The following is a 15,740-nucleotide window of genomic DNA, read 5'->3' on the forward strand; positions in this document are numbered from 1 at the left end:
GCCAGGAAGGTCTCCCTCCTCCTTGGCGCTCTGGAGCTCCATGAGTATGTCACTGAATTTCCTGAGTCTCACATAATCTCTGTTTGTGATCTTTGGAAAACTGTCAATTCGCTTGAACAGAGCGTCTTCAATTACCTCTGTTGAGCCATAACATTGTTCAAGTCTCTCCCAGATCATCTTTAATCCTGCATCTGGACAGTTGATGTGTATGGCTCTGATTTGTTCAACATGCTCAGCAGATTCCTTACCAAGCCACTTAAATAATAAATCCATCTCCTCACTTGCTGTCAGATCTAGACCCCTTACTGCATTCTGAAAGGAGCATTTCCAGGCTCTGTAGTTCTGCAGCTTGTCGTTGAACTGAAGAAGGCCTGTTGCTACAATTTCACGACAAGCAAAGTGTCTGACGAATTCACCAATGTTCCCGTCACTGTGGCCTGAAGGCCTGGGACTGTAGGCACAATCACAATGGCTAGTTCTCGGTCTCTGTGGTGCCCAACCATTACTTTCATTGTAGTTATCTGGAGGTGGATTGGAGGGGTAGTGAGATAAGGGAGTGGCTGGAGCGTGTTGCTTATCCACGGGCTGTTCAGAATGAGTCTTTGATTCTGGTAGTAGTCCGCAGTTTACTGGGTTGGTGTGTGAGGGTTGAATGTCACAGGGCTGTTCCACTATGTTGGCTGGAGCCTTATCGAATGAAGAGGGCTCTTTTGGCGTGTCGGCATTTTGGTTTCCTATTAATTTGACCTGATCCATGACATACTTTTCAGTGTGGTGTGCAATTTCAAGAGAAGGGAGGCTTAAATCAGGTCCATTGCTGTGTCCGTCTATTGGTGAATGAACAGCAGCTTCTAAGGCCTCCGCTTCAGCGACAGCTGTAGCTGCCTCTTAATCACATTGAAGGAGTTCAATAGATGCTTCAATTTGAGCCTTTTCTAGTTTTAAACTTACTTCTTTCTGGGCGAAGGTAAGACGAGTCTTTGCTGCCTCTGCTTTTGCTCTTGCCTTGGCTGCTGCTGAACCAGTAGAAGATATGAGGCCTGAGATCTTGTATGAAATGATTTGTTAGACATGATGGCGTTAATGGCTTCTGGTGAGACACTGCCATGGTAGCCGTACTTAGTTGGTACGTTGTGGCGTCTTAGAAGTGTCTGCTGTCAGCCCAGACTGCGTTATCTCGTCCACTAGGATGCCGTCGTTTCATTGTTCTGTCCTTGATGCATGTGTCGACAGGCAGCTAAACACCTCATTCCAAACAAAACTCTGCATTTTTACCAGGTTTACTGCCGGAGGTAGAGGGTGAAACTAAAAGAAAAACAGACAATACAATCAATGCATATGAATTACATCTCCACAGATGTGTAAATAACCAAATGAAATATCACCTGCATTCAAATCAAATCAAATCAAGTTTATTTGTACAGCGCTTTTAACAATAAACATTGTCGCAAAGCAGCTTTACAGAATTTGAACGACTTAAAACATGAGCTAATTTTATCCCTAATCTATCCCCAATGAGCAAGCCTGTGGCGACGGTGGCAAGGAAAAACTCCCTCAGACGACATGAGGAAGAAACCTCGAGAGGAACCAGACTCAAAAGGGAACCCATCCTCATTTGGGCAACAACAGACAGCCTGACTATAATATTAACAGTTTTAACAGATATAACCCTCAACTGTCCCCATGGGGCCGTCCTTCACAGGAGTGGGGCGATAAAACTCCGACCAGACACAGGGCACCAGGATGGACCAAGCAGGTCCGAGGGGCAGAAGAGGCCAGCACCCCAATCCCAGGACCAACATGTAACTCAGAGGGACAGATGGGGGGGGGGGGGGGGGGGAGAGAGAGAGAGAGAAAGAAAACACGTTGTTAGGTATGCCCTAAAAATGACAAGTATTAAATCTGTGTGGTAGGCTCGCAGAGACGAGAGTCTTTACATCAGGCATAACGCACAATGGCATGTTAATATGGTAAAAAATATATCATGACCTGCTCTGGCTGGATGCTTGATTGGGTGATGGGAGCACACTCCTCAGCAATGATGAGATGCAGATGGGACCCTTAGGCCTGGCCAAGACAATTCAGTTACATTTCACCGGGTCTGGGACATGCGACAGAATGTCTGACGGCCGATTCCCTGCAGGCTACGATAGCCAGTCGAGGTCCCCACCGTCTCCACCAAAAGATTTCCTGTTGACTCCATGTAACTCAGAGGGACAGATTTGGGGTGGGGGGGGAGAGAAAGAAAACACAGGTGGTTAGGTATGCCCAATGTCACCTGAATAAGTAGGAACAGTATACATATTAACATGAATTTCACAAATAAACCTTGTGGGCTACTGAAAACAGCATGCTAAACAAAGATGCTAACTGAAATATATTGCTAATGAGCAAATAATGTTTAATTTACCACAAGAATGACAAAACATGTCAGTAAAAGGCATATAAACACGATAACCATACACACCGACGATGCAACCTCAAACAGATGTATGCAGGAATGACTAACCATGCACATGCTCTGCCAAACGTCTCCACTCTGTTATTATGTCAACACTTCCTGAATAAAGTTTCCCATACAAAATTAACAAAACATTACCTGCTGTACCAAAGAGAGTCAGCCAGTGGCAGTGTTGCATCCCTTATACTCTTGTTTAAGTAAAATACAATGAAATAAACTACATCAAGTGCTTTTTACAACTAAAACAGAACAGTGGGGATATTGGACAGTTAAAATATTGCACATTTATCAAAGGGTATATGACACATAATCCTGTTTCACAGATAATAGTATATCACATATTGCATATGGCAAGTGAAGTGAGGTAGTAATGGTTATTGTTACGCTTATTCAATAATTTTGTTTTGCCATCAGTCTGACTGTGGCAGGGAAGAAGCTGTTGAAGAACCGTGTTCTATGAGTGATAATGCTGTCCAATCTGCTGTGTCTCAGGTTGTACGTGCAGTGTTTGTGTCTGAGCAGAGAGTGAGCTGGGTGGAGTGAGTCTCTGATGATTCCCTCTGCTCTTTTCTGACAGCGCTGCACATACATAGAGTCCATGGAAGGAACTTTTGTCCCTATGATCCTCTCCGCAGTCTTTATGACTTTTTGCAGAGCCTTCCTCTCTGCCTGTGTGGTGTTACCGTGATGCCTGCAGTGAGGATTCTCTCTATCAGTCTTCTGTAGGCCAGGGTGAGAGGGTAATGGTTCAGATCAGCTTTCCTGAGCAGCCTGATGAAATAAAGCCTTTGCTGGGCTTTTTTCACTGTGGCTGTGGTGTTAGTCCAGCTCAGGTCAGATGTAACCTGCAGTCCCAGGAATCTGTAGCTGTCGGCCCTCTCCACCTCAGTCCCTTTGATGATGAGAGGCTGTAGAGGGGGAGGATTCTTCCTAAAGTCCAGTATTATTTCTTTGGTCTTGTCTGTGTTGAGGATGAGGAAATGTCTGCTGGAGAATCATCTCTACATAAAAGCAGAGAAGTGTGAGTTCTATCAGAGCCAAATCTCCTTCCTAGGTTATATCATCAGTGCAGAAGGGATAAGCATGGACTCCTCCAAGGTTTCGCTGTCACTTCCTGGCTGACACCCATATCCGTAAGAGACCTTCAGTGTTTCTTGGGCTTTGCAAACTTCTATCACCAGTTTATTCAGGGTTTCAGCACTATTGCGGCTCCCTTAACAGCGCTGCGAAAGAAGGGACCCAAGCACCTCCAGTGGAACTCTGAGGCAGAAGAAGCTTTCAGTCATCTCAAGCTAGCTTTCACCTTGGCCCCTATACTTCAGCATCCCGACTCAACCAAGCCTTTCATCTTAGAGGTTGATGCATCTGATACAGGAGTGAGGGCAATCTGTTCTCAACGTTTTGGGGAGAAACATAAGCTACACCCAATAGCATTATTTTCAAAGAAACTATCTTCAGCAGAGAGGAATTATGATGTGGGAAACAGAGAGCTTCTCACCATCAAACTAGCCCTCGAGGAATGGTGACATTTGGTTAGAGGGAGCCACTCACCCCTTCATAATTCTCACGGATCACAAAAACCTTGAATATCTCAAGCAAGCCAAGAGGTTAAATCCACGTCAGGCCAGGTGGGCACTATTTTTCACCCAATTTAATTTCACAATTTCATTTTGTCCAGGCTCCAAGAATACAAAGGCAGATGCCCTATCCCACACCTTCAGTCCATCTCACCAAGATTCTGTTACCCATCCCATCCTACCACGACAGTGTTTCTTACACTCTATCACCTAGGATCTGGACATAAATAAAGAGCTCACAGCCACAACCTAGTCCCATTCATCACCCACCTGGTCTTCTCTATGTGCCAAAGCATCTTCGCAGCAAACTCCTCATCTTGGCCCACTCATCTCCTGCCACGGGGCACCCTGGCAGTCATCGCACTCACCAAATGCTAAAAAAAAAATACTGGTGGGAAAACATGCTCACAGATATTAACCAGTTCATCACCTCATTTTTTGAATTTGTCCAAGCAAAGGTTCCTAGAACCCCGCCCCCCCCAGCTGGCCGCTCTAGTGACAAGACCGGAAGAGATCCCTGTGGAAATTTGGTGGAAAACACATAAAGGATGCAGAGGAAATGAGAAGCTACAGAGGAAGAGAGTGGCTTTGAGACAACGGAAGCTTATTGAAAAATCTTATAAGCCGTGTCTCCCCTCTATCATCATAGGGAACGTAAGATCCCTCGGGAATAAAGTGGACGAGCTGACGGCACTGGCCCAGAGTCAGACGGAGTATTGGGAGTGTAGTTTAATGTGCTTCATGGGGACATGGCTGCACCAGGATGTTCCCGATGACAATGCTACAATCAAGGGCTTCCACATGGTGTGTGTGGACAGAGACTGCGCTAGGAGTGGTAAGCGCAAAGGGGGAGGGCTTGCCATTCTTGTGAACAACCGGTGGTGTAACCCAGCTCACATCACCATGAAGGAGCGCATCTGCAGCCCGGATGTTGAACTGTGTGCTGTCGGACTTCATCCATATTATCTGCCCAGGGAGTTTTCTAATGTTATCATGGTGGCTGTTTATGCTTCCCCCTCTGCAAACCCAAACACTGCTTGTGATACTATTCACTCTGCAGTAGCCCGGCTACAGACAACACTCGAGTGCATTCATTGCTATCTCAGGTGACTTTAATCATGTTAATTTGGACAAAACACTTTCCACTTTCACCCAATTTGTGAACTGTCCTACCAGAGAGGGAAGAACAATAGACCTGCTGTATGCTAATGTTAAAGAGGCTTACAGCTCTTACCCCCTCCCCCCACTGGGCAGGTCAGACCACAACCTGATTTACCTCTGTCCCTGCCATGTGCCTCTGGTGAAGAGACTGCCCACCACATCAAAGATAGTTTGGAGATGGACAGACGAGGCCAACAAGACACTGCAGGGATGCTTCAAGGTGACAGACTGGCAGACACTGTGTGAGCCCCACGGAGACGACATTGATGGGCTCACAGAGTGCATCATGGGATACATCAACTTCTGTGTGGACACCATTGTCCCAGCTAGGACTGTCAGCTCTTACCCCAACAACAAGCTGTGGGTAATGAAGGACATCAAAGCCCTCTTAAATGAGAAGAAGAGGGCTTTCAGAGCCGGCAAAAAAGAGGAGGTGTGAGGAGTACAGTGTGAACTGAGGCCCTGTCCACACGGCAACGGATTCAGGTGAATCTGATAACATTTTTTATCGTTTCGGCCTGGCGTCCACACGGCACCGGTGTTTTGGGTGCCCCAAAACAATATTTTTTGAGAACGGGTTCCAGAGTGGAAAAATCTGGCAACGGCGCCGTTGCGAAGTCGTCTGAATGAGTAGAACGGATTTGTTTACGATGACGTCACAACCACATGACTAGAACAAGCAGCACTCTCGTGCACATCATCTGTCACTTCTGTTCACTGCTTTTTTAATGTACCACTTTTGTATATAGTATTCTTTAGTGTGGATTTAGTAAACTGTGTGGGTGTTGTACATAGACAAGTGACTCAAACAATTTCTTGCCTGCTTTCTATTGGATAAGAATCTTTTGAAATTGTTTACACATTAACCTGACTGACCTGCCAGACAGACAATTTACACCTGCTTTGATGAACAGAAAGTACAGCCTTCCACACAAAGCAACAGTTACCTGACTATAATGGAGCCAGAGGGGAAAAGGGTCAGAAGACCCTTCAACTAGGGATGGCGAAAACTAAAAAAAATCTTGACCGACCACCGAGCCTCATTAGCCGGTTAAAGTCGGTTAACCTATGAGTTTAACAGGGATGCAAACGGTGCGCCTTTTGGCAGATGCCGCCTTTTTCATGGCTGAATCGTGCAGATCTGATTTTTTTTTGGGGGGGGGGGGGGGGGCGTTGGAGTGTCTGAATAATTTCAACGGCATTTGCTTATTTAGTTATTTTAATACAGAATTTACTCTGATGAAATTATTCAGACACTCCAATGCCCCCCCTAAAAAAAAAATCGGATCTGCACGATTCAGCCGTGAAAAAGTCGGCATCTGCGCCTTTAGTTTGTGTGGAGAGATATGATCTGCAATAACATGCATTGTTGGCTACAGACCGAAACATACTTTCAGAATGCACTGGCCAAGGCAGGACTAAACTCGATGTGCCTTCTAATAATAATTTTAAAAAAAAACAATAGTAATTTGTAAGCTAAAAAGCCTGTGTCTACACTTTTCTCTCGCCGAGTGGCAGCTGTTTTCAACTGGGGCGGGAGGGTGGGACATGACTGAATGGGTGTTTCTGATTTGTCAGCTGTCTTCAACTGGGGCGGGAGGGCGGGACATGACTGAATGGGTATTTCTGATTTGTCAGCTGTCGTCCTTACACCACATGGCATGCCCCAAGCATTTACAACACAGAATTCCAGGTTCTCCGCTCCAAAATCGGCAGCTTCAAAATTATTTTTTTTTTAACCGACAACCAAAAAAAAATTAACCAGTTGACATTGATTTGGTCAACCACTGGTCATCGGTTAACATCCCTACCTTCAACAGACTGTTTTGTATGAACCACTGCATTGCATTCACTTTTGTATACAGCTTTTCTTTTAAATAAACAAGTAACTGAACCATTTCTTGAATTTCTTTTTTTTATTGGATAAGACTGCTTTTCAAAGTGTTCACACACAATATAAAAAGTTATATAAATTATATAAAAATGCTTTTCAAAATGTTCACACACAATAAGAAAATTAAGTTATATAAAACTATGCACACTAATAAAACTAATTTGTACACACAAAAGGCACGATTTCCTCGTGTAGTCGCAGCCATCTTCTTCTTGTTGTTGTGTGTTTGTTCCTGTGAGTGCTTCACACCGGGTAGAAGAAGGGGTTTATGCGCATGCATCCTACTTCTTCTATTGTTCTGGTGTCTCCGATGGGACCGTCTTACAGCACACGTAGAGGTGTGGCATATGTATTGCATCGTTTTCAGCAAGCGGTGCGTTGCCATATGTACCTGATATTTTACTGATCCATTGCCCATGTGGACGCGATATTTTTTTTACCCGCTAAAAAAAAAATCTCGTTACCATTGTCGTGTGGATGTAGCCTGAGAGCAACAATCAGGGAGGCTAAGGATAAGTACAGGAGGAAATTGGAGTGGAAACTCCAGCAGAACAACATGAGAGAGGTGTGGAGTGTAATGAAGACCATCACTGGTTACAAGCCAACCAACAGTGAAGGAGTGGATGGCAATGTGGAAAGGCCGAATGAGCTGAATCTCAACTTTAACAGATTCGATGGCATGACCCCAACCCACCATCACCACCACTCTTCTGTGGGATGGTTACAACCACACACTTTACATTCTCTCCCCTCCCCCACCTCTTCTTGCCCAACCTCATCCCCATTTCATGACTTCGCTCGCACCTCCTCAACAGACTCTTTGGCTGAGCACGCCCCCCCCCAAGAAACACCTTCATTCCTCCCCCACCCGTCACCCCCACACCGATCATCAGTGAGGAGCAAGTGAGAAGACAGCTGAAGAGACTCCATGCAGGAAAATCAGCAGGCCCGGATGGTGTTAGCCCCAGGGCCCTGAAGACCTGTACCCTCCAGCTAAGTGGAGTACTTCAGCATGTCTTCAATATGAGTCTGGGTTTTCAGAGGGTCCTGGTGCTGTGGAAGACGTCGTGCCTTGTCCCTGTACTGAAGAAGCCAAGTCCCAGCGACCTCAAAGACTACAGGCCCGTGGCATTGACGTCACACATTATGAAGACCCTTGAGAGACTCATCCTGGAGCAGATCTGGCCTATGGTCCAACCACTTCTTGACCCCCTTCAGTTCGCCTACCAGCCCCGTCTTGGAGTAGAGGATGCAATCATCTACCTGCTCAACAAAGTCTACGGCCACCTGGACAAGCCAGCCAGCACTGTGAGGATCATGTTTTTTGATTTCTCCAGTGTTTTTGACACCATCCGGCCAGCTCTGCTGGGTGAGAAGTTGACAGCGATGCAGGTGGATGCCCCACTGGTGTCCTGGATTGTAGATTATTTGACTGGCAGACCACAGTACATGCACTTGCAGTGCTGTGTGTCGGACAGAGTGATCAGCAACACCGGGGCTCCGCAAGGGGCTGCCCTTTCTCCTTTCCTTTTCACTCTGTACACCACTGATTTCAACTACTGCACGGAGACCTGCCACCTCCAGAAATTTTCTGATGACTCTGCAGTGGTTGGATGTATTACCGATGGTGATGAGAGCAAGTACAGGATGGTGGTGGACAACTTTGGAGCAGGAAGAACCACCTACAGCTCAACATGACAAAGATGAAAGAACTGGTGGTCAATCTGAAGAGATGTGAACCCTGTTAACATCCAAGGGGTCAGTGTGGACATGGTGGAGGAATATAAGTACCTGGAGGTGTACTTGGATAATAAACTGGACTGGTCCAAAAACCTGGACACTGTATACAAAAAGGGCCAGAGCCGTCTCTATTTTCTGAGACGGCTGAGGTCCTTCAACATCTGCCGAACGATGCTGCAGATGTTCTATGAGTCTGTGGTGGCCAGCGCCATCCTGTATGCTGTCGTCTGCTGGGGCAGCGGCTTGAAGGTGAAGGACACTAACAGACTCAATAAGATCATCAGGAAGGCCGGCCATGTTGTAGGCATGGAACCGGACTCTCTGACAGTGGTGTTGGAGAAGAGGACACTGTCCAAAATAAAAACAATCTTAGACTGTCCTTCCCACCCTCTACATGAGGACCTGATCAGCCACAGGAGCACATTCAGCAAACGGCTGATTCTTCCACGCTGCACAACTGAGAGACACAGGAAATCATTCCTACCTGTTACTGTCAAGCTGTACAATGCCACTGTATAACTGTGGTAGACTGTCTTACCATGTATCCTTAACTCAGGTGCAATATATGTGTATGTATAGGAATCATTGTATATAAAATCACTTCATTTTGCTTTTATATTGAACTTATTTAAATTTATTTTATTTTTATTTATTCTTTTTTTTAAAGACTATTTTATCTTCTATTTTTAGACATGTTTACTTCTTTGATTCAGGAGCTTGGTTGCAAATTGAATTTCCCTCCAGGGATTAATAAAGTAATTCTGATTCTGAAACTGTGCCCTCTCCCTATTCCCACATAGCCATTGATTTTATCACGGATCTCCCTCCCTCACAAGGCAACACCACAATACTATCTCTGAAAACTATCAACTGATTTTCAAAAGCACTTAAACTCATCCCTTTACCTGGCATCCCCACAGCTTCTCAAACTGCTGTTACTATTTCAACAAATCTTTAGGTACTATGGTGTTCCTGAAGACATAGTCAGTAACCAGGGCTCTCAATTTATTTCACGCTTCTGGACAAGCTTCATGGAAAGATTAGGGGTATCAGCGACTCTCACATCTGGTTATCGGGCCCAGGCAAATGGCCAAGTAGAGAGAGCCAACCAGGAAATCAGCTGTTTTCTGAGGATCTACTGCAGGTGTAACCAGGGGGACTGGCCACGCTTCCTTCTGTGGGCCGAGTATGCACAGAACTCCTTTAAACGCTCTGCAACCCGGTTAACACCATTTCAGTGCATACTCAACTACCAACCGCCCCTGTTTCCCTGGGATGACACACCTAGCCAAGTACAAGCTGTTGATGACTGGTTTACATGTAGCCAGACAATCTGGGAGGAGGTACATCAATGTCTAGAGTCAGTCAATGCCAAATATAAGGAATATGCAGATAAGCATAGAGGACATACTCCAAACTTTTCCCCGGGTGACAGAGTATGGGTAGCCACCAAGAACCTGAGAGAACCCAACACCTGCAGAAAACTCCAACCACGTTACATTGGCCATTCAAGGTATTACATCATATCAATGAGGTTTTATACCGTCTTGAACTACCCCGTCACAGCCAAATAGTATCTCCAACTTTCCATGTATCCAATCTGAAACCTGCCATCCCGGGTCTGCTCGCCGAAAGCACACCCATCCAGGAGCACCCAGCACTCAACTTAGAGGGTGAGCCCATCTACCAGGTAAATAAGATCCTTGACTCAAGACGAAGAAGAGGCCAGGTCGAATACCTGGTAGATTGGGAAGGGTATGGACCCGAGGAACAAAGTTGGGTCATGGCAAAGTACGTTCTAGACCTGCTCCTCAAACAAGAATTTCATGCTTGATATCCCGACAAACCAGCACCGAGAGGTAGGGGTTGTCCCTAGTCTGGCTAACGCGACTTCAAAGCTCTGTGAGCATTTGGTCTGGCAAAGATATTAAGCCCAACCGTTTCCCAAAGTGCGTGGTTGACCCACCTCCCTGAAATGCCTCAGTTTGCTACTGGTCGAAGCCAGAAAAGGCTGTGACGAAGCTTAAACCAATCATATCACTCTTTCCTCTGACGTATGTGACACGACGGGGCTAACTGGTAGATTAAACTCTTACCGAAGCCGGTCGGGAGCAAGGCGAAAACGTCCTTCCTTTCAATTAATACCTCCAGGCCTGCTCTTTGCTCTGTTTTCAATGAGAACTTCCCGTTGAATGCTTTCAATACAGCATTTACCGCTGTGTCAAAGGCTTGCCGCTGCTCCATGTTTGTAATGTTTCTAGTGAATGAAGCACTTCTGGCATAGATTCTGTAAACAATCTATGGCTTCTGGTCGCAGTTCTACTACGTCAGTGCCTTGAACACGCCTCTACCCAGGGCCGTTGGAAATGCTCAAAGTTGATTGGCTCCTGATTTTTCGGGAGCTTGGAAGAGCTGTAGATAGCTTGCCTTGCCAGACTAAGCTCGCAACAGGCCCTCGTGTTGCGTCACACTTAGGATGGGCGGGCCCAGGCTAGGTTGTCCCAGAAAGAGTGTAGCTCCCAGAGGTAGCTCCTTGGGGGGGGGTCTGTCAGTAAGCCTGTGGAAAACAAACTACAAACATGGACACCTTGAACTACAGTTCCCAAGAACCACAGCGCCCCCTGTCACCAGCCTATTGAAATCAGCTGTCACTCATCTCCCTAATTACCTGTTTCACTATTTAAGCTTCCTTCACACACACACACCATTGTGAAGTATTGTTCTGCCCTCTCAGTTCATACCAAGCCTTGTATTTTCTGGCTGCCTCTCGTATTTCTGACCCTTTGCTATTTCTCTTACGTTTTCGCTCTTTGTCTTCCCTTTACTACGTTGTTTGCCGATCGCCCGACCCACACTAGTTTACTGACTCCAGTCTCTTGTCTTGGCTTTGTTTACAGTTTGCACCCTGCTCTCTTCCACACATACATCCATAAGTGCCTGCACTCTGACAGTAATACATGCAATGATAAATAGATAAAAGGTATGGTTTCAGTAAATAATTCAATAATAGAAAACAATGTGGTACACAAGAAATTTAACATTTCAGGATATGCGATAATAGGAAAATAAAAAACCAACTATCATGTTTATTTCTTATATATGTAGTCTTACAAATTTGTGTTGCTAACCTGTATTTTTGTATTTGTATTCTGTCCTGGAATTCAGTATCGTCAAAACAGCTAAAGGGACAGCAAGAAAGATTATAGTATTATAGACTGGTACCAAAATCCAGAATTGTGACACCCAAAGGCATTTTTGAGACAAAGTCGGCAAACAGTCTTATTTTGTCAATTTGGGTGTACCGAATTCAAATCTGCAATATGCCAAGCTCTATCTGACCTCTGTTGACCTCTAGAGGTCATTGAACTTTGGGCCTGTAAACGTCTCAGCTGAACCCAGTTTCTCAGCTTTCTAAGGAATGAAATGTACTAAAATGATTAATGAAGTTAGCAAATGGCCTTGTTTGTTAAATGTTTGGGTGCTGAATTCATTTTTCATTTGTAAAACGACATATGACCTCTGATAACCTCAAGGTCATTAAACTTGGCCTATAGGCCTATGCATTTAATGGCATTTTTAAACTGACTTTACTCCCCCAAAAAGAATATGAACAGACAAAAAGCAAATAGAAAGGAACAAATACAACATTAAATGCCAGTCCATGTACATGTGACTTACTTTTCACAATGAGAATGCCTAGGCGATCACCTTACATAACATTGCATTACATTTAGCGGTTATTGTTTATACAAAGCTACTGAAAAAAGGACAGATTCAGCAGCATACAAAATGTGGGGGTATACAGGTTAATCAGGGTTAGTATATATGAGAGTTTTTTTCTTTGTTGTTTGTTTTTTGTTTTGTTTTAAACGGGGTAAAGCCTTTACAAAAAACAAACAACAAAGAAAAAAACTCTCATATATACTAACCCTGATTAACCTGTATACCCTGTATGCCCCCACATTTTGTATGCTGCTGAATCTGTCCTTTTTTCAGTAGCTTTGTATAAACAATAACTGCTAAATATAATGCAATGTTATGTAAGGTGATCGCCTAGGCATTCTCATTGTGAAAAGTAAGTCACATGTACATGGACTGGCATTTAATGTTGTATTTGTTCCTTGCTATTTGTTTTTTGTCTGTTCATATTCTTTTTGGGGGAGTAAAGTCAGTTTAAAAATGCCGTTAAATGCATAGGCCTATAGGCCAAGTTTAATGACCTTGAGGTTATCAGAGGTCATATGTCGTTTTACAAATGAAAAATGAATTCAGCACCCAAACATTTAACAAACAAGGCCATTTGCTAACTTCATTAATCATTTTAGTACATTTCATTCCTTAGAAAGCTGAGAAACTGGGTTCAGCTGAGACGTTTACAGGCCCAAAGTTCAATGACCTCTAGAGGTCAACAGAGGTCAGATAGAGCTCGGCATATTGCAGATTTGAATTCGGCACACCCAAATTGACAAAATAAGACTGTTTGCCGACTTTGTCTCAAAAATGCCTTTAACTCCTTAAATAAGCACTTTTTTGAATTTTGGTACCAGTCTATTATTACCTCCACCAACTTTGTTGGAAGAGGTTATGTTTTCACCTCTGTTTTTGTTTTGTTTGTCTGTCTGTTCTCAACATAACTCAAAGTACTGAACAGATTTTTCTTAAATTTGGAGGAAAGGTGAGCCATGGGCCAAGGAACAATTGATGCAAATCCAGATATGGATGTGGAGCCAGGATTTTTTTTTCTGTTCCCAACGTAACTCAACAAGCATGCTCTGAGAGCACAATATCCCCCGTTGGCAACTAATATCTATGCAAGAAGTGCTTAATACACCTTCATGAAATTGTCAAAGTACAAGTTTGGTAATCAAGGGCCATGACCATGGTAAAATGCAACTGAATTGAACGAAATTGCAATATGCATATTACTGACATATAACAAAGAATCCTGTCAAGTTTCGTGAATTCCTCCAAAAATTGTGAGAGGAGTTGATTTCAGAATGTGAGCACCCTTCCTGGGATGGACGGACAGATGGACATCGCCACGACATAATCCCCCTTCGGGCCTTTTGGCCAGTGGGGGATAAAAAGTAGTGAACAAATTTGGTGTGCAGCTTTCATATTATCCCAGGTTCAAGTGATTTGATTTTGATGTTGATAATGTGTGGCACTCTACCGAGTGCCTTCTTGTTCATTCGACTACTTTCACCGAGGTGCTCTTCAGTTGGAACCTTAGAATGCTATTCGAGGTCAGTACAGATGGTTAGAATTCCTCGACAGAAAACCTTATTGTTAATTTGCGCTAGCAGTGCTGGTACAACGTGGTACTCTCACTCAGGATCATTCTACTTTATTCTTTCTCTTTATTATTATTATTATAAAAAAAATTTTAGGATGCTATTTCTCCCTCAGTTTTCAACCAATCATCACCAAATTTCACATGAAGAATACCTCTGGGCTGAATTATGTTGCTATGACTTTTGGTGCTGATCTGGATCACCAAACCGGAATGATCCATGAAAATCAGGATTTTTTTTCAGAAGAAGAAACCTTTATTTGTTACATGCACACTTCAAGCACAGTGAAATTCATCCTCTGCATTTAACCCATCTGAAGCAGTGAACACACGCGCATGCGCACACACACAGCAGTGGGCAGCCACACCAGAGCGCCCAGGGAGCAGTCAGGGGTCAGGTACCTTGCTCAAGGGCACCTCAGCCCAAGGCCGCCCCACGTCAACCTAACTACATGTCTTTGGATTGTGGGGGAAAACCGGAGCACCCAGAGGAAACCCATGCAGACACAGGGAGAACATGCAAACTCCACACAGAAAGGCCCTCGCCAGCTGCTGGGTTCGAACCTGGAACCTTCTTGCTGTGAGGCAACAGTGCTAACCACTACACCACCGTGCTGCCCCTTATAACTGAAAAATTTTTTATTTTGTTCAGGGCAGCAGGCCACAACATTTCCTCACTGTCATTCTCTATCTCTTACCGTTCCGGATCTATGGGGTACGGTGACCAGATGTCCCAGTTTGTAACAGCTAGCGCAAATTACTGTGACTTTAGTCAGAGTCTCTATCTAGTTTTAATTTCTTTCATATTTTATATATACTTTACTGAGAATATTAATTGTGAAAAGCCCTTTTTCCATTTAGCTTATCCTCTCTATCCTCCCATTTTAGCATGTGTATCATTTAAACACTTGTCTCTCATCTCATCTCATTATCTCTAGCTGCTTTATCCTGTTCTACAGGGTCGCAGGCAAGCTGGAGCCTATCCCAGCTGACTACGGGCAAAAGGCGGGGTACACCCTGGACAAGTTGCCAGGTCATCACAGGGTTGACACATAGACACAGACAACCATTCACACCTACGGTCAATTTAGAGTCACCAGTTAACCTAACCTGCATGTCTTTGGACTGTGGGGGAAACCGGAGCACCCGGAGGAAACCCACGCGGACATGGGGAGAACATGCAAACTCCACACAGAAAGGCCCTCGCCGGCCACGGGGCTCGAACCCAGACCTTCTTGCTGTGAGGCAACAGCGCTAACCACTACACCACCGTGCCGCCCACACTTGTATCTATTTAAACTTATCTAACCATAACTACAGTTTCTCTCTGTTAATGAAGCTACACTGAGTAACATTTTGGCTGTCAGCTTTTATACATTTTGTTTTCATATAAGTAAAGTGGGGCGGCACGGTGGTGTAGTGGTTAGCGCTGTCACCTCACAGCAAGAAGGTCCTGGGTTCGAGCCCCGGGGCCGGTGAGGGCCTTTCTGTGTGGAGTTTGCATGTTCTCCCCGTGTCCGCGTGGGTTTCCTCCAGGTGCTCCGGTTTCCCTCACAGTCCAAAGACATGCAGGTTAGGTTAACTGGTGACTCTAAATTGACCATAGGTGTGAAT

This window comes from Neoarius graeffei, chromosome 19, assembly GCF_027579695.1.
Source record: "Neoarius graeffei isolate fNeoGra1 chromosome 19, fNeoGra1.pri, whole genome shotgun sequence".
Lineage (NCBI taxonomy): Eukaryota > Metazoa > Chordata > Actinopteri > Siluriformes > Ariidae > Neoarius > Neoarius graeffei.